The sequence below is a fragment of the Lycorma delicatula genome, chromosome 10 (genome assembly GCF_047948215.1).
Source record: "Lycorma delicatula isolate Av1 chromosome 10, ASM4794821v1, whole genome shotgun sequence".
Lineage (NCBI taxonomy): Eukaryota > Metazoa > Arthropoda > Insecta > Hemiptera > Fulgoridae > Lycorma > Lycorma delicatula.
The window spans coordinates 37,889,020-37,912,425 of NC_134464.1; the positions used below are offsets into that span (position 1 = coordinate 37,889,020).

A 23,406-nucleotide genomic window follows, 5' to 3' on the forward strand; every position below is an offset into this window, starting at 1 on the left:
CTAATCGTTTAACTCCTCGGGTACACTCTTGATCGACCGGATTTTGGTCATCCGGAAATTAATTCGTTTATAGCCTTGTGTTTTGATCCCACTCACCCGACGTAAAACGTACTGATCCGATATTTCGCTAAATACGCTCAAATCTGTGCGCTAGCGATTACCGCGTCAAGGTGCATCAGAAATGTACAACGAGGCCTCGAGTCATTGTCTGTGATTAGGCATCGACCTCACTCCCAAACACTGATCAGAGCAAAGAGAGAAGGGTATGTTTTTATGAGAGGCTTACTAACTTTGTAAATCTGTTTCGAGGACTTTGAGTAAATTAAATCGTAGGACAAAACTGAGGTTGTTGCAGTCAACACTTGTTTTGTTAGCACGAGGATAGTATTTTTGACGTTTAAAGACACAAACAAAAATGATTTGAGTGCATCGTCTAATTGAAGTTAGATATAGGGAGAATTTTCGTGGAAACCTTCGGTATTAACAAAGGCCGGACCTAATATATCCCATTTAATAAAAAATATTACGTCTGGAAATTAATTTATAACAAAATTCATTTTATATTTAGGTATTTTCACCTATATTAATTAACAAATTAATACCTTATTCTGTGTTAAAGAACATAATTTTACCAAATTTTTTTCTTAACTGAAAAAATTAAATAACGGTGCAAAAAACGAAAGAAGTCTGTTAATTTTCGACTACATCGGTAATTTTGATGACGTAATTTGTTTTTATTAAATAGTATTTTAATACATGTAAAAGTAAAAAAATCGTTTTGAAATTGGTTCCTTCTTTTATTTTAAATTCAAATATATATTTTAAAGCGATTATATATTAAAGATTACTAAGTTACGTCAGGAGGGATTCATTAGAACAATTAAACAACTGTAATACAATTGACCAATCAGAAACACAGAAAGGTAATTAACTTGTTTTTCTATTCTTATAACAAACAAAGTTGTTTGTCAAAATTTTAACGTTGGACGGATAAGAAATGTCACGAGGGAGTCGCTCGGGTCTGTAACGAAACTCTCCGATATGATTGACCAATCAGAAACGCAGTACGGTAATTAACTTGTTTTTCAATATCTTGTAACCTCATACGAAGTAAAAGACAGTATCGCCGAACTCGTTGAACTGTGTACATCTGTGGTAACTTGAACAATCTTCTAGACTGGATAACCACATAATTTAGGACATTATTTTAAAGTGAGGGACATTTATTTTATTGCATACAACATAGTTTTATTTTTTTTTTAATATATCGGTTTTAAATTAAACATTTTTTTTCTTAATTACAGTTTAATGAAAATTAAATTTTAACCTAGAATTTTTAAAGCACGTTACTACAGTTTATATGATGATCTTTTTTACGAAATTTCTTTTTAATTTAAAATCTTGATGATTTTCATCAAGATGAAATCAAGATGATTTTCTTTTTTAATTTAAAATCTATTCTAGATAAATAATAATCTTCCATTTTACTAAATTTGGTTTATTCAAAAAAAAAAGGGGGGGTTATGTAATCTTTTTTGAAATGGATACATCAACGTGGCAAAATTTTTATAAAATTAATTACCGATGAATTTTATGTAGGAACTAAAATGAATTTTATTCAAGAAAATGCTATAAAATGTATTATTATTTTCAATAATTTTATAGGAATTACCTAATTTTTATATTACATCTGGATAGATTACATGTATAAATAGTTAAGTGTAATCTATATGTACTGAATAAACAAGTTTTTTCTTGCGCTTGGCTACCTTTAATGTCTACTGAAAATAAGTACAAATACCTTAGTACAATGAATATCTTGTAGGAACTATCAAATTTTATAGTTTCATGTATCAAATACTTTAATTATTATTGCTGAAACAGGAAATATTTTTTAGAAACTGTATTAAAAGAACAGTTTGTATTTTGAATTAGGAAAATAACAATGTGCAGTTTTATATCATATTTAAAATACACTTATTCCTTTTTAGTTTTTCAGATCATAATAATTGTGTTGTCTCCCCGCTAGAACAATCAGAATCTTCTTTCATACAAAATCATTGAACTAAATCTTTTTGGAGATCCACACATTTTCACATCTACGATGTTCAATTTCTTTTTTCTGTAATTCTCTAGAAAATTCTAGAAATAAAAGCCCCAATTATCACTTGTACAAACATTTTCCATTATTACATAAGTATTCTTCATTTATTTCTCAAGAGTTTATAATAATAAGAAATTATCTTTTATCTTAATTAAAGATAATTTAAAATTTATTTTTGTTTCCCATATTTCTAAATTTTTCCTGGACGTCAGTTGTAGTTAACTGCATTCATTTCTGGGTCTCTCGATTGTAACCTGAAAAAGAAATCTTTTGTAAAGCTGTTTTATTGTGTAATCAACCAAACCTGTTTTAGCTAAATTTATTTTAATTTTTTTTCAGCTCACTAATAAATAAAAACAGAATATTCAAATCCAAATAATACTTGTTCTAATCCATTTTCATTTGATGCATTACCATTTGTAGTGAATTGCCAACCGGCACTCAAATTTCTGAATACTGTAATACAATCAAAAAAGTTTAATCTTATTTTTTAATTATTTTCAAGCAGGTGCAAATTTTTTATTTATTCTGATTATACAGATGACTAGGTAGAAAGAAAAAATAAGGGCATAATTTTTTAATTACTCATTTTTCTTCTAAGTGAATTTTATTCTACGCTTTAATATATTTTTTATGTAATTCTTAACTTTGTTAGGTTAGATACTTTAGCAGTTAAGGTACTGATGTCATATATCTCTTTTGTCACCACATTCATATAAAAAAGTTAGCGAATTATTCAAAATAATTTCTTCATTGAAATCATTTACAATTTTTTACTCTGCTTTTTCTTTCAGTTACAATTATTTTACTGAATTTATGTATAGCCATTTGTAAAACTTCATACAGGAAGAAAAATACAATCCCAGTTTATATTCATACTTTTAAGAAAATAGTCAAATGATCATATACTGTAAAGGTTCCATTTATTTTCATAATAACAAGTAGTACACTGTAATTTTGTTCTTTATGTGAATTCTCTATTTTGTAATGTAATTCAAATAATACAATTTTTCAAAAATATTAGTTTCCTAACCTTTTAATTAAATATTTAAATTTAACCTCTTTGGAGAGAGATAAATGTTTTTACTATGTATATTTCGTATACAAATTATGTTTACACGGTTTTATTGGCTCAAACAGTAATTTTAATAATATACATAAAATAATTAGGTAGCTTGTAATTGCATGTACTTGTTGCGTAGCTAGTAATTTCATGTAGCTTGTAATTGCATTTTCTTTTTATGTAGCTTAGAAATATAACTGTTTTATCATAAAAAATAGTTTTACTAACATTGACTAACATTAATTACACTAATTAATTTAAGTTTAGTTGATGGGTATTTTATGTATATCATTCATTCTGCTGTATTTGAGTTGAATATCTAAATTTAAATGTAATATAAATTGATTATCAATTATTAAATTATAACTGGGTCTTCAAAGAGGTTAAATTATAATTGATTTTAATGAAGAAGGTGGTTTAATAAACCACTTAACAGGCTTTTTATACAATTTTTCCAGTATTCTTTAAATTAATTATTTTTACAGCAATTTTTTTTTAAATAAGGAGAAATTTGTGATTTGCTAATTCATAGTATTGGCTTTGTTCAATCATATTTGATCTGTTTATGTAAAACATCCTTGCATCTTATTTTCTTTGTGGATTCACTTTTATTTTATAATTATCCTAAGTAATTTCTTAAATAAATAACCATATTTAACAAAAAAATTAATTCTAAAATGACCCTTTGATTATCTACATATAAACAAATTTAAGAACACAAATCAGATTTTTTGGCATTCGTTTAAAAAAAACTTTTCACCCTAACCATCTAATGTTAAATAAAACTATTTTTGACACCATCAAACAGTATTTGAAAGTATACTGGACTTCTACAGAGAACCATCAAGGAACTATTACAGTATATCCATCAGGAATCATTTTAGTTCTATTTAAAAGGCCTATCACTATTACCGTTGACATTTTTACAACCTAAAAATACACTATATTAAACCTTTTATATGAGCAAATTATATATATATAAACCCCCTGGTTTTAGTCTTCTAGAATATATGCCATATCTTGCCTGGTGGTTATCCACTGAAATTATTAGTTTATTTCTATAAATGTATATTTTTTATAAACAATTTTCCAAAACCATGTAAAACTGAAATCGAGCACATTCTCTATCTTATACGGGATTAGAATTTGTAATTTAATTGGTACCTGTCACCTGCTATTAAATCATTCTGCACCTCCCACTGTTCACATATAGAATTTCTTTGTAATTATATTTCATATTGTTGATGAAAAAAGACCTCCTTATTGATTACTGAATAATAAAATTTAATTTTTTCTATAATCCTACAGATACAGGTAACTTCAATATTACATTTAGTATTTGCATTATTACCCCCTTTTCACTTGCATTGTCATTAATCGTAACTTGATCCATTTGCTATTCATTAGCAACTTTACCTTTTTTTCAATAATATAAATTATAGACTTTTAATTCCAACCAGGATTGGCAATATTATGCTGTGAAAATGCATTCTTAGAGAATCTTAAATGGGATAATCAAGAGGTCTGGATAGTAATGCATACACCTGCACAGGTACAAAAGGGAAAAAAAGAAATATGAAAAATACAAGTAAATTCATTATGATTAAAGACTCTATGAGTAATTGATTTCTTCGAAAAATCTTCTATTTTTAATATTGAAAATAAAAGAAAAATCCCTTAAGTTATATTTCTTCAAATCGATATCATTTTTCTGTTGAAATTATGAAACAAAAATCTTCTGGTTAATATTTCCCTAGTTCAGTCTTCTAATTGGGTTTCATTTTTAGAAATACAGTTTCAAATTATTTAACTGTAACACACAGATTAGATTGTATATACAGACAGAAAATTTGATATGTCATGCAAGTCTGATATGCTCTGAAACACTTCACGGTGTATTGTTATAATTTTTTTATCAACTTAGCAAGTCTAGTATGCTCTGAAACAGTTCAGGGGGTATGGTTTTAAATTTTTGATCAACTTAGCAAGTCTGATATGCTCTGAAACACTTCAGGGTGTATTGTTATAAATTTTTGATCAACTTAGCAAGTCTGATATGCTCTGAAACAGTTCAGGGTGTATGGTTTTAAATTTTTTATCAACTTAGCAAGTCATATGCTCTGAAACAGTTCAGGGTGTATTGTTATAAATTTTTGTTCAACTTAGCAAGTCTGATATGCTCTGAAACAGTTCAGGGAGTATTGTTATAAATTTTTGATCAACTTAGCAAGTCTGATATGCTCTGAAACACTTCAGGGTGTATTGTTATAAATTTTTTATCAACTTAGCAAGTCTGATATGCTCTGAAACAGTTCAGGGTGTATTGTTATAAATTTTTGATCAACTTAGCAAGTCTGATATGCTCTGAAACACTTCAGGGTGTATGGTTTTAAATTCTTGATCAACTTAGCAAGTCTGATATGCTCTCAAACACTTCAGGGTGTATTGTTATAAATTTTTGATCAACTTAGCAAGTCTGATATGCTCTGAAACAGTTCAGGATGTATGGTTTTAAATTTTTTATCAACTTAGCAAGTCTGATATGCTCTGAAACACTTCAGGGTGTATTGTTATAAATTTTTTATCAACTTAGCAAGTCTGATATGCTCTGAAACAGTTCAGGGTGTATTGTTATAAATTTTTGATCAACTTAACAAGTCTGATATGCTCTGAAACACTTCAGGGTGTATTGTTATAAATTTTTGATCAACTTAGCAAGTCTGATATGCTCTGAAACACTTCAGGGTGTATTGTTATAAATTTTTGATCAACTTAGCAAGTCTGATATGCTCTGAAACAGTTCAGGGTGTATTGTTATAAATTTTTGATCAACTTAGCAAGTCTGATATGCTCTCAAACACTTCAGGGTGTATTGTTATAAATTTTTGATCAACTTAGCAAGTCTGATCTGCTCTGAAACAGTTAAGGGTGTATGGTTTTAAATTTTTTATCAACTTAGCAAGTCTGATATGCTCTGAAACACTTTAGGGTGTATTGTTATAAATTTTTGATCAACTTAACAAGTCTGATATGCTCTGAAACATTTTAGGGTGTATTGTTATAAATTTTTGATCAACTTAACAAGTCTGATATGCTCTGAAACACTTCAGTGTGTATTGTTATACATTTTTGATCAACTTAACAAGTCTGATATGCTCTGAAACACTTCAGGGTGTATTGTTATACATTTTTGATCAACTTAGCAAGTCTGATATGCTCTGAAACAGTTCAGGGTGTATTGTTATAAATTTTTGATCAACTTAGCAAGTCTGATATGCTCTGAAACACTTCAGGGTGTATGGTTTTAAATTCTTGATCAACTTAGCAAGTCTGATATGCTCTGAAACAGTTCAGGGTGTATTGTTATAAATTTTTGATCAACTTAACAAGTCTGATATGCTCTGAAACACTTCAGGGTGTATTGTTATAAATTTTTGATCAACTTAGCAAGTCTGATATGCTCTGAAACACTTCAGGGTGTATTGTTATAAATTTTTGATCAACTTAGCAAGTCTGATATGCTCTGAAACAGTTCAGGGTGTATTGTTATAAATTTTTGATCAACTTAGCAAGTCTGATATGCTCTCAAACACTTCAGGGTGTATTGTTATAAATTTTTGATCAACTTAGCAAGTCTGATCTGCTCTGAAACAGTTAAGGGTGTATGGTTTTAAATTTTTTATCAACTTAGCAAGTCTGATATGCTCTGAAACACTCTAGGGTGTATTGTTATAAATTTTTGATCAACTTAACAAGTCTGATATGCTCTGAAACACTTTAGGGTGTATTGTTATAAATTTTTGATCAACTTAACAAGTCTGATATGCTCTGAAACACTTAAGGGTGTATTGTTATACATTTTTGATCAACTTAGCAAGTCTGATATGCTCTGAAACACTTCAGGGTGTATTGTTTTAAATTTTTGATCAACTTAGCAAGTCTGATATGCTCTGAAACACTTCAGGGTGTATTGTTATAAATTTTTGATCAACTTAGCAAGTCTGATATGCCCTGAAACAGTTCAGGGTGTATGGTTTTAAATTTTTGATCAACTTAGCAAGTCTGATATGCTCTGAAACAGTTCAGGGTGTATTGTTTTAAATTTTTGATCAACTTAGCAAGTCTGATATGCTCTGAAACACTTCAGGGTGTATTGTTATAAATTTTTGATCAACTTAGCCTGTCTGATATGCTCTGAAACAGTTCAGGGTGTATGGTTTTAAATTTTTGATCAACTTAGCAAGTCATATGCTCTGAAACAGTTCAGGGTGTATTGTTATAAATTTTTGATCAACTTAGCAAGTCTAATATGCTCTGAAACAGTTCAGGGTGTATTATTTTAGATTGTTGCTTCACACGAAGCAAATCTTATATGCTGTGACAGTAAAGGGTATATTATTTCAACGTTTTCCTTAACGGGTAGGAGATTCAATGTGCTCTTGCACAGTTCCGGGTGTATTATTCTCATCTTAGCTTATCAGTTACCTAATATGATACACAATTATTTTTAATTATAATTCTTGATTACATATTGACATTGTAAATATCTATGTTGTATGCAATGAATAGTTTTCGCAAGTGCCGGGTACATAAAGCATTCGTGCCGCGTCAACCGCGTCGCGACCGTACTTCATCATCCCGATATCGTTCATCGGGTTCGGTTGGGGGGGTGCTGTGTATATAAATGTGTCAATATATTGGGGGGTGATATATAAATATGTTAATGTTAGAAATAGTTATTCATATAATTCATAATATTTAGTTATTCTATGTTTATTATGTTTCTTTGTGTTTTCAGCTCATCGCTACACTACCAGTGGCTGAAGTCCTCCTTAACTCAATTTAAATTCATAAAAAATTCAGTTTAATAATTTAAATTTTTATTTTAATTTTAAATTTAATCGCATAAAATTTTTTTTTTTAGTTTAAATTGCTTTATAAAATTTTATTTGAAATATTAATGAGTGGGTTTTTAAAATTACCTTTTTTGTAAATTATTTAAATTTTGTTCATTTCATTGACAAAATTAATCATTTAAATAAGTTCAAGAAATTAAAAAAATAAGTAAATATATAGAGGCAATTTCTTAATTAAATGCTTTTAAATCTGGTTCATGTAGGATATAATGTTTATTTTTAATTTTTTTTTTATTTGATATATATTATATTACATAAGCTTTTTCTTAAATTTTTTTGGTAGGTGTTAATCAAATTGAAGGTTAGAGCATATTTATATCTAATTACAGTTTTAAGAATTTTTTATTTTTTATTTTATTTGAAATATTTTAAATTTTGAATACCCTTTGCATTCCCCAATCTGCATTCAGCCAACCAGCTTCAGAGAAGATGCATGCTTGCATGTTAGTTTAATTTTTTCAAACCAGAGTCAGCTGATTTTAGAGGTGCCATAATAAATTATTTCACTTTATTTGCTTTTTTTTATTAAAACAATTAACTTAGTTGCAAAATTTACCAATTTTTTGTGGTAAAAACCTAAGTAGAATGATTATTTGAAAAAAATCCATCTACCATAACAGTAATCCAAATTACTTCAAAATTTAATAATTTTTTTATGTAATATATTTGCCTTGCATATTAAAAAGGCGTGTACTGATTCTGGTTTTTAGTGTGTAATTATTTTATTTTCACATATTTTGAAATTGTGGGGTAAATAAAGTGATTGGTGAAAATAAAGTGTGAAATTAAAGTGCGATCAATATCAAAGTGAGAAATTAACATTATCTTCCTCACTACAAAAATGTACAAACTATAAATAAAAATGAGACTAGAAATAATACAGATTACCAGATTACATTCCACATCTCATCAACTCTTCACTTCATGCTGCATCCTATTTCTTCAGACTACCAGATCGACCGATTCTTTCAGCTGCTCGATTGGATTTGATCTTTGGATTAGCCTTGGCGATAAATGTATAGCTGTGTTGCCAAATGGTAAAATATTAAGGTACTACTAATTCTTTACTACACCATATAATTTCATGATAATACTAGTATTTATTAAGACTCCATCCGTTTATGTAATGTTTAGCTTCAGTTAGAGCAACCAAGTATTGGAGATACTCACTCTGTGAATTCAACCGGCCATTATCACTTGCCTTGTACCAGGGGCCAAGGTCAGGGCATTAGCCCACTGTGGCTAGTCTAGTGGTAACTCGTCATTGCAAGTCAAATGATTTCAAAGTTGAGAGTTCTAAGGTTCAAATCCTAGTAAAGACTTTTAAATGGATTTGAATATTAGATTGTGGATATTAGTGTTCTTTCACGGTAGGGTTTCAATTAACCACACATTTCAGGAATAGTCGATGTGAGACTGAACAAAACTACACTTAATTTGCATTCATACATATCATCTTCTTAAGTAATACCTTATGGTGGTTCCCGAGGCTAAACAGAAAAAGAGCGGGTCAGGCCATTAGTTTAGACTCCAGTTTATATCACTGATAGGTAACTTTCTCTTTTGATACTGCAGGTACTTTTATTTCTAAAATTTTAGGTAGATCTGTCATTAAATGTCATGCGAAACACAGAAATTTTGTGTGGCAAATTACAACATAATGCAATAAAGGAAAAAACAGTATAATAAAGAAAAGAAACTTAATAGTGTTACATATCAAGAAATGCCAGTATCTGGTCAATGCCTAATTTGTCTCTGATAAATATTTTATTTGAAATATAAACCACCAAAACAAAGTAATTAGATAAGTTACACTTGCCATATTAATTTCCACCGACTGTTTTTTTTGCAGTACCTTGCATCTCCAGTATGTATTAAATTCTATTTTTATTACATTAAAACTTATTTGTTTTAATGATATCTATTTTTTATGATAAGTTATGTTATCTTTTGTGAAATTTTAAATGATATTACGAACCTAATTAGGGTATACAACATACCCTATTGTAGAGGTACAATGTATACCAAAATGAAACGACTAGCACTAAATAGGGAATCTTAAAGAGCTGCATCAAAAACCAGTCAAATGACCTAAGACAAAAAAATGAACATAAATGTACTGTGAAAATTTATAATTATTTAATTAAATAAAATATTTATAATTTACACAAAAATAATACAAATAAATTAAAAAGAATAAGATATAATATAATAGCAAGTGAAGGTGTAAGATACTGCACAAACCGGTTATTGGAACATAAGTATAAATAATCTAATTACTGTGTTTAGGTGATTTAAATTTCATATAATGTTAAATTTTATATATATATATATATATATATATGTATTTTTTTTTTTTTTGTCTTCAGTCATTTGACTGGTTTGATGCAGCTCTCCAAGATTCCCTATCTAGTGCTAGTCGTTTCATTTCAGTATACCCTCTACATCCTACATCCCCAACAATTTGTTTTACATACTCCAAACGTGGCCTGCCTACACAATTTTTCCCTTCTACCTGTCCTTCCAATATTAAAGCGACTATTCCAGGATGCCTTAGTATGTGGCCTATAAGTCTGTCTCTTCTTTTAACTATATTCTTCCAAATGCTTCTTTCTTCATCTATTTGCCGCAATACCTCTTCATTTGTCACTTTATCCACCCATCTGATTTTTAACATTCTCCTATAGCACCACATTTCAAAAGCTTCTAATCTTTTCTTCTCAGATACTCCGATTGTCCAAGTTTCACTTCCATATAAAGCGACACTCCAAACATACACTTTCAAAAATCTTTTCCTGACATTTAAATTAATTTTTGATGTAAACAAATTATATTTCTTACTGAAGGCTCGTTTAGCTTGTGCTATTCGGCATTTTATATCGCTCCTGCTTCGTCCATCTTTAGTAATTTTACTTCCCAAATAACAAAATTCTTCTACCTCCATAATCTTTTCTCCTCCTATTTTCACATTCAGTGGTCCATCTTTGTTATTTCTACTACATTTCATTACTTTTGTTTTGTTCTTGTTTATTTTCATGCGATAGTTCTTGCGTAGGACTTCATCTATGCCGTTCATTGTTTCTTCTAAATCCTTTTTACTCTCGGCTAGAATTACTATATCATCAGCAAATCGTAGCATCTTTATCTTTTCACCTTGTACTGTTACTCCGAATCTAAATTGTTCTTTAACATCATTAACTGCTAGTTCCATGTAAAGATTAAAAAGTAACGGAGATAGGGAACATCCTTGTCGGACTCCCTTTCTTATTAGGGCTTCTTTCTTATGTTCTTCAATTGTTATTGTTGCTGTTTGGTTCCTGTACATGTTAGCAATTGTTCTTCTATCTCTGTATTTGAACCCTAATTTTTTTAAAATGCTGAACATTATATTCCAATCTACGTTATCGAAAGCCTTTTCTAGGTCTATAAACGCCAAGTATGTTGGTTTGTTTTTCTTTAATCTTCCTTCTACTATTAATCTGAGGCCTAAAATTGCTTCCCTTGTCCCTATACTTTTCCTGAAACCAAATTGGTCTTCTCCTAACACTTCTTCCACTCTCCTCTCAATTCTTCTGTATAAAATTCTAGTTAAGATTTTTGATGCATGACTAGTTAAACTAATTGTTCTGTATTCTTCACATTTATCTGCCCCTGCTTTCTTTGGTATCATAACTATAACACTTTTTTTGAAGTCTGACAGAAATTCCCCTTTTTCATAAATATTACACACCAGTTTGTATAATCTATCAATCGCTTCCTCACCTGCACTGCGCAGTAATTCTACAGGTATTCCGTCTATTCCAGGAGCCTTTCTGCCATTTAAATCTTTTAATGCTCTCTTAAATTCAGATCTCAGTATTGTTTCTCCCATTTCATCCTCCTCAACTTCCTCTTCTTCCTCTATAACACCATTTTCTAATTCATTTCCTCCGTATAACTCTTCAATATATTCCACCCATCTATCGACTTTACCTTTCGTATTATATATTGGTGTACCATCTTTGTTTAACACATTATTAGATTTTAATTTATGTACCCCAAAATTTTCCTTAACTTTCCTGTATGCTCCGTCAATTTTACCAATGTTCATTTCTCTTTCCACTTCTGAACACTTTTCTTTAATCCACTCTTCTTTCGCCAGTTTGCATTTCCTATTTATAGCATTTCTTAATTGCCGATAGTTCCTTTTACTTTCTTCATCATTAGCATTCTTATATTTTCTACGTTCATCCATCAGCTGCAATATATCGTCTGAAAACCAAGGTTTTCTACCAGTTCTCTTTATTCCGCCTAAGTTTGCTTCAGCTGATTTAAGAATTTCCTTTTTAACATTCTCCCATTCTTCTTCTACATTTTCTACCATATCTTTTTTACTCAGACCTCTTGCGATGTCCTCCTCAAAAATCTTCTTTACCTCCTCTTCCTCAAGCTTCTCTAAATTCCACCGATTCATCTGACAACTTTTCTTCAGGTTTTTAAACCCCAATCTACATTTCATTATCACCAAATTATGGTCGCTATCAATGTCTGCTCCAGGGTAAGTTTTGCAGTCAACGAGTTGATTTCTAAATCTTTGCTTAACCATGATATAATCTATCTGATACCTTCCAGTATCGCCTGGCTTTTTCCAAGTGTATATTCTTCTATTATGATTTTTAAATTGGGTGTTGGCAATTACTAAATTATACTTCGTGCAAAACTCTATAAGTCGGTCCCCTCTTTCATTCCTTTTGCCCAGCCCGTATTCACCCACTATATTTCCTTCCTTGCCTTTTCCAATGCTTGCATTCCAATCTCCAACTATTATTAAATTTTCATCTCCCTTTACGTGTTTAATTGCTTCATCAATCTCTTCGTATACACACTCTACCTCATCATCATCATGGGCGCTTGTAGGCATATAAACGTTAACAATCGTTGTCGGTTTAGGTTTTGATTTTATCCTTATTACAATGATTCTATCGCTATGCGTTTTGAAATACTCCACTCTCCTCCCTATCTTCTTGTTCATCACGAAACCTACTCCTGCCCGCCCATTATTTGACGCTGAGTTAATTACTCTAAAATCACCTGACCAAAAGTCGCCTTCCTCTTCCCACCGAACCTCACTAATTCCTACTATATCCACATTCACCCTATCCATTTCCCTTTTTAAATTTTCTAGCCTACCAACCTTTTTTAAGCTTCTAACATTCCACGCTCCGACTCGTAGAATGTTATTTTTTAATTTTCTGGTGACCCCTTCCTTAGTAGTCCCCACCCGGAGATCCGAACGGGGGACTATTTTACCTCCGGAATATTTTACCAAGGAAGGCGCCTCCATTGTTGCTATGTGAAAATGCAGAGAGCCACATTTTCTTGGAAAAAAAGCAGCTGTAGTTTTCCATTGCTTTCAGCTGCGCAGTACTCAGAGGACTGAGTGATGTTGATACGGCCGTTTAAGTCATTGTGACTCACGCCCCTAACAACTACTGAAAGAGCTGCTGCCCTCTTTCAGGAATCATTCCTTAGTCTGGCTCTCAACAGATACCTCTCCGATATGGTTGCACCTTCGGTCCAGCTACTCTGTATCCCTGAGCACTCAAGCCCCCTCACCAACGGCAAGGTCTCATGATTCATAGAGGAGGTGTGAATACATATATACATATATGTATATACAAATTTTTATGAATTTTGTTACAGCAATTAAACTTAATAACTTATTATGTACATTTCTTGGCTTACCATATTTCAAGAATATTTTGAGTATTTATCAGTTAACAACTGTACATCATTTGATTTTTTTTCATCATTGTTAATAAAATTGAAATGCAACATGTACTTATAATTTAACTCAATTATTCTTTTTGTAGAAGACAATTATTCTTTTATAATGTAAAGAATAGCCATGAAAAGCAACTGATTTTGTTTGATTTCATGTGTAAAATAAATGAAATAAGAATCAAATTATTGTCATGACAGTCATCTTTTCACTTAGATACCTCCTTAATTATAATAAAAATGAATTTTATATATGTTTACAGATAGAGAATGAGTTTTGATAGATGAAACAAAGCAATATCTTCATTTAACGTATTATTTTAATAGAAAATATACTGTGCAAAAATTTAGAAGTGATTTCACAAGTTTTTTTGTTTTTGATAATGGAAATTCTGTTTAGTCCTTTATTGTTTTAATTGCTTTGACAATGAATCTCTTGCCTGACGGGGGCTTGAAAATTAAATGAAACCATGCTTGCACCTCTTTGTCAAAATTTGTTGAATATACTTATAAAGTAGATGGCACATAAATATTTCATGAATTTTAAATACCAGAGCAATCAAAGCAAGTGGAAACCTATATAAAATTGTAAAAAATAATAAGAAAATAAATGATGCATTTCATTCTATAAAAATATTAAATATGATTTTAAAAAAATAATATAAAAATTAGTAAAAGGATCAGGTGGTATACAGATATCCTGTATCGATTTTTGTTACCATTCAACATTATTGTTAGCTGAAAATTTTAGCTCGGCCAAGTAGGTTCATATAACATACATTCCTGGATGCGATATAGATTTGTTACCATCTACATCAGTGAACCTTAATTCAGAATAATGTTTTTGCATTTATTCTTGGTAAAGCGCTCTGATCTTGTACAAGAGGAATCCTTGCTGCCTTAAAAGGAGCTTAGAATTTTTTTGAGCGAGTTGTCTTGTTTAGCAATCTTCTGTAGATTATTCCTTTCTAACCTTCTAACTTCCACTTTTTTCCTTTATTTTCTTCCACCTTGATTTATTAAAAGGGTGTTTTTCAATGATTTCTCAATAGATATCCAACGATGCGGGGTCCGTAAAAAATTCAATATTCTTTGTATCTATCTAGTCTGGAGGAGGGTCTTTTCTTGTGTACCTTCCTAGCTAGCGATTCTATTTGTGTAAAAAATGTCTATATAAATACTTCTACCTCAGGTTAAATATTTAAGGAGTAAAAATGGACCACCTAATGATTCCTAATAAATATTTTTGTTAGAAAAAGTTCAGTGCTATCATACATGAAATGAATTTAATAACTAAAACAAAACTATATTAATTTCACAACCTCTAAATGAATTTGTCTTATTTTCTTTTGTTTCAGGTAACTCAACGGTTCATTTAATATTTTAAGGGAGAGCTGCCATGTAAGTGGCCCTCCTTACATTGTGGTACTCCCTTTTATTGTAGGATAATTTTCTACTAAAGGTATTTACTTTTGTTATTATTGTTTAATATTATAAATTTTCATGTTAAAAATAAGTTGTGTAGTTTTAAAGTTGATAGTATAATATTCTTATAAAATCGCGGTAGGTGCCTAGTCCCAGTAGGGTCCCCTGATAGGAACTTTCCTTTAGGGAATTTTTTATGTCTATTTTTGTGTATGTTTCTATTTCAGGTTCAACATAAATTTTACATTAAGATTACTTAGATAAGCAGTGTAAATTAAGTTTTATGAAAATAGATATAAATTTTGTATATGCTGTGTATGTTTTTTCAGGTACAACGTAGATATTATTTTATTATTAGTTAAGTCGCATCTGCGATCCCAATGCCTAGTCCCAGTAGGGTCCCCTGATAGGAAATTTCCTTTAGGGAATTTTTTATGTCTATTTTTGTGTATGTTTCTATTTCAGGTTCAACATAAATTTTACATTAAGATTACTTAGATAAGCAGTGTAAATTAAGTTTTATGAAAATAGATATAAATTTTGTATATGCTGTGTATGTTTTTTCAGGTACAACGTAGATATTATTTTATTATTAGTTAAGTCGCGTCCGCGATCCCAATGCCTAGTCCCAGTAGGGTCCCCTGATAGGAAATTTCTTTAGGGAATTTTTTATGTCTATTTTTGTGTATGTTTCTATTTCAGGTTCAACATAAATTTTACATTAAGATTTCTTAGATAAGCAGTGTAAATTAAGTTTTATGAAAATAGATATAAATTTTGTATATGCTGTGTATGTTTTTTCAGGTACAACGTAGATATTATTTTATTATTAGTTAAGTCGCGTCCGCGATCCCAATCCCTAATAGGGTCCTCCTCCCTAAGGGGGAGGTTTTTAGTCGGTGAGAGCCCGACACTACCGTCTGTTGCGGGCGCAGACGGTGGCTGGTAGAGCTTTTCCTCCTCCTACGCAAAACAAAAAAAAAAAAAAAAAAATTAACAGTTCATATTAAGTGCATTACTAATCTTTTTGGAAAGTGATTTTGAGTTGTAGGTGCTATACCAGGAGTACGTTTAAATTCATGGAAGCTGTGACAAAAAAAAATGGTTACTGATTCTCAAATGCAATTGAAAGTGGAAAATGATTATTGAAGATAAGGAAAATTTTAATTAAAGTGACTATCAACCGTAGTTTCAAATCTGGATTGAATAAAAAGTAAGTACCGTAAATGTAAGTACCGTAAATAGAATTTTTAAAACGCAGCAAAACATAAAAAAAAAAATTATGTATATCTAGAATTGCATATGGTGATTTTAACAAATTTTGGGTGCTGAATTTAAAACTTATAAAATTTTGTGTAATATATCGAATTTTTAGATACATACGATTTATTTACCAATAAATGCATAATCAGTGTGATAACAATATTTCAAAAAAGTTATTATTCATGTGTATTCATTTACAATTTGTTTAAATTAGCTAAATATGTGTTTATTCAAATACAGATGAATTGAAATATATTCAATACAGTTTTTAAATGTTTAAATCATTGTTAACTGAACTTTTAAAATATGTTGACAAATGTTTTCACTCGTGCAATGTTTGATCAGTTTCTCTAAATAAAAACCAACAACAGTCGTCAATCATTCTAGCATCCCATCTTCCTTGGTACTGATGCTTCATATCAGAATATCCTGACAGAAATGCTCTCCCTCCTCATCAGTGACAGAGCCCAAGTTTTCAGGATAAAGTCTTAAGTGGGAGTGTAGGAAATGAATTTTTAATGACATCCTACATGCTAAATTTTTTTTTTTAACAAAACACATAGTTTTCATATTTTCTGTTGCCTAACAAATCAACATCTTTGAAGAACTTCCATGCAGCTAATTCACATTCGCTAAGTTTATCCTCAAATGTTATATCCTTAAGCATTGTTTTGATTTGTGGACCGATAAATATACTCTCCTTGAACTTACCATCACTCAATTTAGGAAAACTTATTGTTAAATAATTGTTACATAATCTATCATAATCACAATGCGGTAATGCATATAAAGTACAACAGACGCAAGAGATAGAATTGCTTTCACTTTCATGTTTACACTTCACTTTTTCATGTTTCACTTTTTTTGTTTACAAACGCGACCAGTCCCAGTGTTGAACAGAGTGAAGGTGTCGCTTGTACAGGTGAAAGATTTACTGTGTTTTAGTAGGCTTGGCCTACTCTGGGTAGAAGACAATGGGTTTCAGCCCTTGCTTTCCTTATTAAGCCCGGCATGAAATGCTTTTTTCTTGACAATGGCAATGTCGTTTTGTGGGACTTTTATCTCAATATCTTGTCACATTCAATACTTTGTTTATGGAAAATGACATATATAAATGTCTATAATTATTTTATTGACTTTTTCCAAACTGCAATTCTTCCTAAGTAGAAATAAAAAAATTACTGTAACAGCTGTGTGCATGTTTTAAATTAAATATTTAAACTTCAATCAGGTTTAATATAATTCTTAATTACAAAAAATTGTTCATATCTTCTTATGCAATTTTAGGACAAATGGATAAAAACTGGTTTTACTTTAGTAAAACCAGTGCCACTCTCGGGCACTTGTTGCACCACAACACCAACTTTTGTAGAAATGATTTTAAAAATCCATCACCCATCCATTTCTGAGCCCCTTTTTAGTTTCATTATACCGATTAACAGACAAATCTTTATCTTAATAAAGAGAAGGTATTCAAGCAGTATCCAAACAATAGGAGTAACAATAAAAATCTCCAACTTGAACAGACAACTAAAGCCTTTGAGTGGCTTATAGCATAAGGTTATGCATTTTCATTCAGAAAAATAACAGCCATCGAGAGCAGCCTCACCATTCGATTTGTCTAACATCCTTCAATTCATAATGAGGCTCTGATATGGCTGCAATCCCAAGCTCCATCAATTCTGCTAGTAGATTCTTTTGTTCCCAAAATGTTGTGACAATCATTTTTCAATTCAATAATATCATCTGTATGGCTCACTTCTCTCTGATATCATGATTATGTCGCCCATAATATTAGTATAAACATGAGATTATCATCTCTACAGATTTTAGTTTCACCGTATGCTTGCTCATAAAAAATGAATTACAAAACACAGAAATACAAGTTTGAAACAGCGACATCATCATGTCTTTCATCAATTGCTCCTTTACCAGCACTAAACTGAATGAAGAAGTGGTTGAACAAGTGATTACATAATAAATTCCTGATCTGTGATTTCTGTGTTATACAAATCATGCAAGATACAAGTGATACCATATGAAGTTGATTTCTTTACATTTATTATGAAACGATATAACCATTCAATGTGAATAGAGTAAAAGGACCAATTTCAGGGCTGAATATCAGCCATAGTTTAGTTAGCTTCGTGCTGGTATGCAATAATTTTGAGGCAAAGGCATCAGAAAAACAATTAAAATATCCATTTTCCTCAGCAAGCCTAACTCATGATGTTGAGTTTTTATTAAGACTGGATCAGCGTTTCTTTGAGATATGTGTCATGTCAGGTTATCTGTTGAGTTGTGACACCTTCAGAGACATATAAATAATAAATATTAATTATTATTATTATTATTGTGAATTAGACTTCTTAAGTCGATTGGAATCCCTTTTACTCAAATAGATTCCATGATTATCAATTACATTTTTGAGCTTTGTCTTTGATAAAATTCTGGATTTATCTCTTAGACTGAGGCAATAGCTACTTTCTTAATGTCCCCTTAACAGAGTGATATTTGTTTTCTTATGAAACTTATTTCCCAATTTCCCAGGCAAATTATTATATTAAAAAGTACAACATACTAGACTTGAATATCTTGATGAATTAATTTACATTTGTTATAATTTAATTCACCGAATTTCTTCATAACATAAAGCATAAAGATAATTTTATAATTTATTTGTGGATTGAATTGTGTGAACTGTATATCATTAAACAAATAATTATACTAATACTACTTGTAGATTTGTTTGTTATTTATTTGCATTAATTTAATAATTTAATAATATTTAATTTTATGGTAAATTTTCTTTTTCAGCAATCTCAGAAGGAGTACTGATATGGCGGAGTTTTATCCCACAATTTAATCAGAAATAAAATCTTCATTTTCATTAAATTGGATTGGAGAGGAAACGGTAAATCAATGAGTTTTTAATTTAATTATTATAATATATAAAATGTGCAACACAATAAGTAAAAACCATTAAAAAATTAATGTAGAAAAATGGTAACATCAACGCACAATTAAGTGTCCAGCAGCTATATCATAGTTTATAAATGTAATTAAATTACATTATATCAAAAATTAGTTGTCTTTAAGATCAATACAATATTAGTAATGAAGCGATTAATTTGGATAACATCTAAAGTTCCAAGTTAACTTCAAGTCTTTTAGATTCAGATATCCAAGAGAAATGGCATATCCTGGTGGGTTTCAATGTATCTATCAAAGAGAGAAACGATCTTCTTAATTTTAAAGGGAAAATATAAATATAAAATACACTTTCATGATTTATTACACCTTCAAATCTAACATTTTTCTCTGAGATCATTCTGTTATTATGTTACATTACTTTGTTCTTAGTGTATTAAATTCTTAAGTTTACAAATATATTATTTTTCATTTTACCTTCAAATAACTTTTGTGAATAAAAAGAAAACAAAAACACAAAAAAAAATGGTGATGTGGTGGTTGTAACTTTTAAAATATTGTTACCATAACTTTATATGTAAATTACAATACTATTGCAAACAATAATTCCATTTTACAATTTAATTTAATCTTCACTGTAGTTATTCTCTCTTTTTAGAGCTTAATTTATTGTTAAATTTATTACAAAATGAAGCTTTATTTGTCACACAATTACTAGTTTATCAGAAAATGTAATTATATCAAATATTATCAAGATACCTCAAAACATACTGAGAAATAATAAAAAAACAAAAACAAAAATGGGACAGATAATATAGATAGATACATAGAACTTTTGATGGTAATAAATGAACTTTTTTTCTGTTTTTCATACACTGAATCAGTTCTTTAAGTATGTTCTGCATTACCTATCCAAATGCTACTTGATCAGAGTAAGATATGTATTATTACGTACTTAAAATATCATACTCAAATGCGTGATAACTAAAAGAAAGTGTATACTTATATTGCTATGTTTATTCTTGATAAATATTATTGTGCAGTGTACTGACAAGGACAGCATAACAGCAAGTGCACCATTATATTTATAAGGTAATTTAATTTTTATATTTCCATTAGCAAACATATCTTACAAGACATAGCCATTTCCCAGTTTTTGGAAAATATTTTAAATTCTTTAAGATAAAATAATTTCATTTTCAGTTTTCTGAAATATTGGAAAACATTTATTTATACCGATAAAACAACATAGTAGCTGTGGTATCAGTATCTGAAAAGAAACTTGCTTTTCAAGTTGTACCTCACAAATTGTATACAAGTAGTAGAAATTTTATCATTTGCCAATGTAAATTTAGGTCCTCGCTTGAAGATGTAGAGTGTGGAGCACCTCAGGGAAACGTTTTTGCTTTCTTTATCGTTAATTAATGATCTGCCGCAAAATCTTGAGCCATTCATTACAACTCTTTTCACAGATGACACAACTGTATCTATTTCTAAAGATAATTAATAAAAATGGATTGAAACTTTCACAATTGCAGCTTTAAAAAAATTTCACTGGATGGGTTGTAACAATGTAACTTAAAATATGGATAAAACTGTCATCACATTGTTCTTCTTGGTTAAACATAACATTGCAGATTGTGTGGCCTGAATTCCCATTATATTGATAGTAATTTTGTTCACAAAGCAAAACCTTCTGGTTTTTTATTTGATAAATTCTTGTGGGATGATAAAACTGATTTTGTTTACCAAAATGGAGTGAACAGTTTTTCTCTGAGGAATGTTTATAAAACACTAAGCTTGTAATCATTATTAATTACTTTTATGCCTAAATATTTTCTCGTATAATGTGTAAAGTCCAATTTGTGGGCTTTTTAAAAACATAACCTTTTAGGATAAAAAAAAGTGCTTTCACATCATTATTGAGGCATACTTTATGAAAAAGGAAACTGTATAATCAGTTACCCATCAGCTTATTTTACAATTAAAAGATTTAGTTTTACAGAAACAATATTGTTCTGTTGATGAATTTAAAAAAATACAATTATATGATTTATCTGCGTCCACTTCAACATGTACAGATATTAGTATATGCTCAAAATGATTTTCAGAAGCAATTTCATTACTGTTACTATTTTGTATTATTATTTCATTATTAATTTATTTACCTTAACGTCATTTCAGGTGTTTGATTAAATAATTAATATGAACTTTAAACACATCTATTTCGTTTATCAAATTTTATTTGATCAGAAAAAACATTTATTTATAAAGTAGCAAGTTAGATTCAATAATTTGTTATAAAAATTAACCTTACCAACAGTTTATATTATATCCCTAGCGTTTTGGGTCATTTCACAATCATCAGGAGATAGATTTTTTGAAATTAAAAACGTAAACAAAAAATAACAAAATATTATTAACAACACAAGGCGTCTTTGCAGTCAAGATAGGCAACTTGATAATTATTAATTTAAATAGATCATCTTCAAATTTTATATGTCCCTTTATTAATTTATTGTTGTAAAAATATATATAATTATTTTTGAGATTGCTGGTTTTATAAAAATCGTTGGAAAATCTAATATATAAATAGAATTATCCGGGATGTAATTATGTTTATTTTTAAAACTGTGTTTAACAGCCTTACTGTATACTATTAATATGTTGTTTAGCTCTAATAGAAAAAAAGGTTGATCATAACAATATATTGTTGACGGTAGTTTTCACGTTTTAAACTATACCAATCTTGTCTATCTAAGATATTTATTTCATTATTTTAGTAGAATCGTTATTGCGTATAAAATTTATGTTTAAAAAGTTAACTTAAAAAGTAATAGAACTTTAAATACATCTATTTTTGTTATATATTTTTTTCTTTAAATTGAGATTATACCAACCGGGTTGGTAGTGGTGTACGTGTCTTTGCATATCAGCTGATTTCGTAGTTGCGAGTTACAACTTTCACTTTGTTTTAGTGTGATTTGTATTACTCATTATTTTGGAAGTAATACCCTCCGTGATTCATGGAGACTACAGAAAAAAAATTAAAAATTGAGATCACATTATATAGATTGTGTATATCAAAGTTTTTTCCGTGATTTTCATAACCTATTCTGCTTGTGAAATTAAAAAAAAATAAAATATTTGATTAAACAAGGCTAAAATGCTTCGTTTGTAAGTAACGGTTAATGAAAGATTTCGCTCGGGTTTCGGCAATCCCGGTGAAAGAGGTCGTACTGAAAATTTATAGGACAATAATGAAGGGGTATAATTAGTGATTTCTCTGGGTTTTTTACCTTAAAAATTGAATAGCTACCAAAACAGTATCTGCAATAGGTTTTAAGAAATCTGCGATGAAAATCAATAATTTAGAGTAAAGAACCCGTTATTATGTTTGATCTACAATAACTGTTAAGTGGGTAATAAACATGTAAAGCCTTTAAATATAACTTGTAGAGAATGTAATTCTGAACATAATGGTGCAAGATAAGTCGAATGAAATAAAGAAAGTTTAGAAAAATTACAACTCAATTTATACAGTAAATCGTACCTACCAGTTTATAACAAATATTCAAAACCAAGCCCACCAGTTTTAAAACCTCCCTTCTGTACTGCTTTTGTAGCTCTTTATAGTACTTCAGGGCTATCCTTAAGTTTCTCAGCAGCATCCATAATGCAAACAATTAATTCCTCACGAGTATGTATTTTTGTTTTATATATGATATTTCTCCTCTATCCCTAGATGCAAAAATCTAAAGGTGTTACAACAAATGTTCTTGGTGCCCAGAAATGTGGACCTCTACAACTGATCCATTTCTCAGTGAAATGATTGATACATTATCCATTAGGTTTTTTTATTTTATCTTTTTTTTTTAATGCAAGTATTTGAATGACTATTTATATATCTTTGCATATTTCATCAAGACAGAGGGAGTACAAGA

The 23,406-nt window shown here is 29.8% G+C and overlaps 1 long non-coding RNA gene across 2 annotated transcripts in view; it reads right to left on the reverse strand.

Moving 5' to 3' along the window:
* LOC142331452 (uncharacterized) overlaps positions 1-21,906 on the reverse strand; it is a 27,446-nt gene extending 5,540 nt beyond the window's left edge. The window contains exons 1-2 of one of the 2 annotated variants that reach the window (XR_012757997.1): positions 21,780-21,906; positions 1,802-2,358 (exon numbers count right to left, since the gene is read on the reverse strand). This is a non-coding gene — a long non-coding RNA (uncharacterized LOC142331452). Of the gene's footprint in view, positions 1-1,801; positions 2,359-10,061; positions 10,177-21,779 lie in introns of those variants that run through there. The other variant, XR_012757998.1, reaches the window with a different exon arrangement.
* Between the last annotated feature and the right edge of the window lie 1,500 nt (positions 21,907-23,406).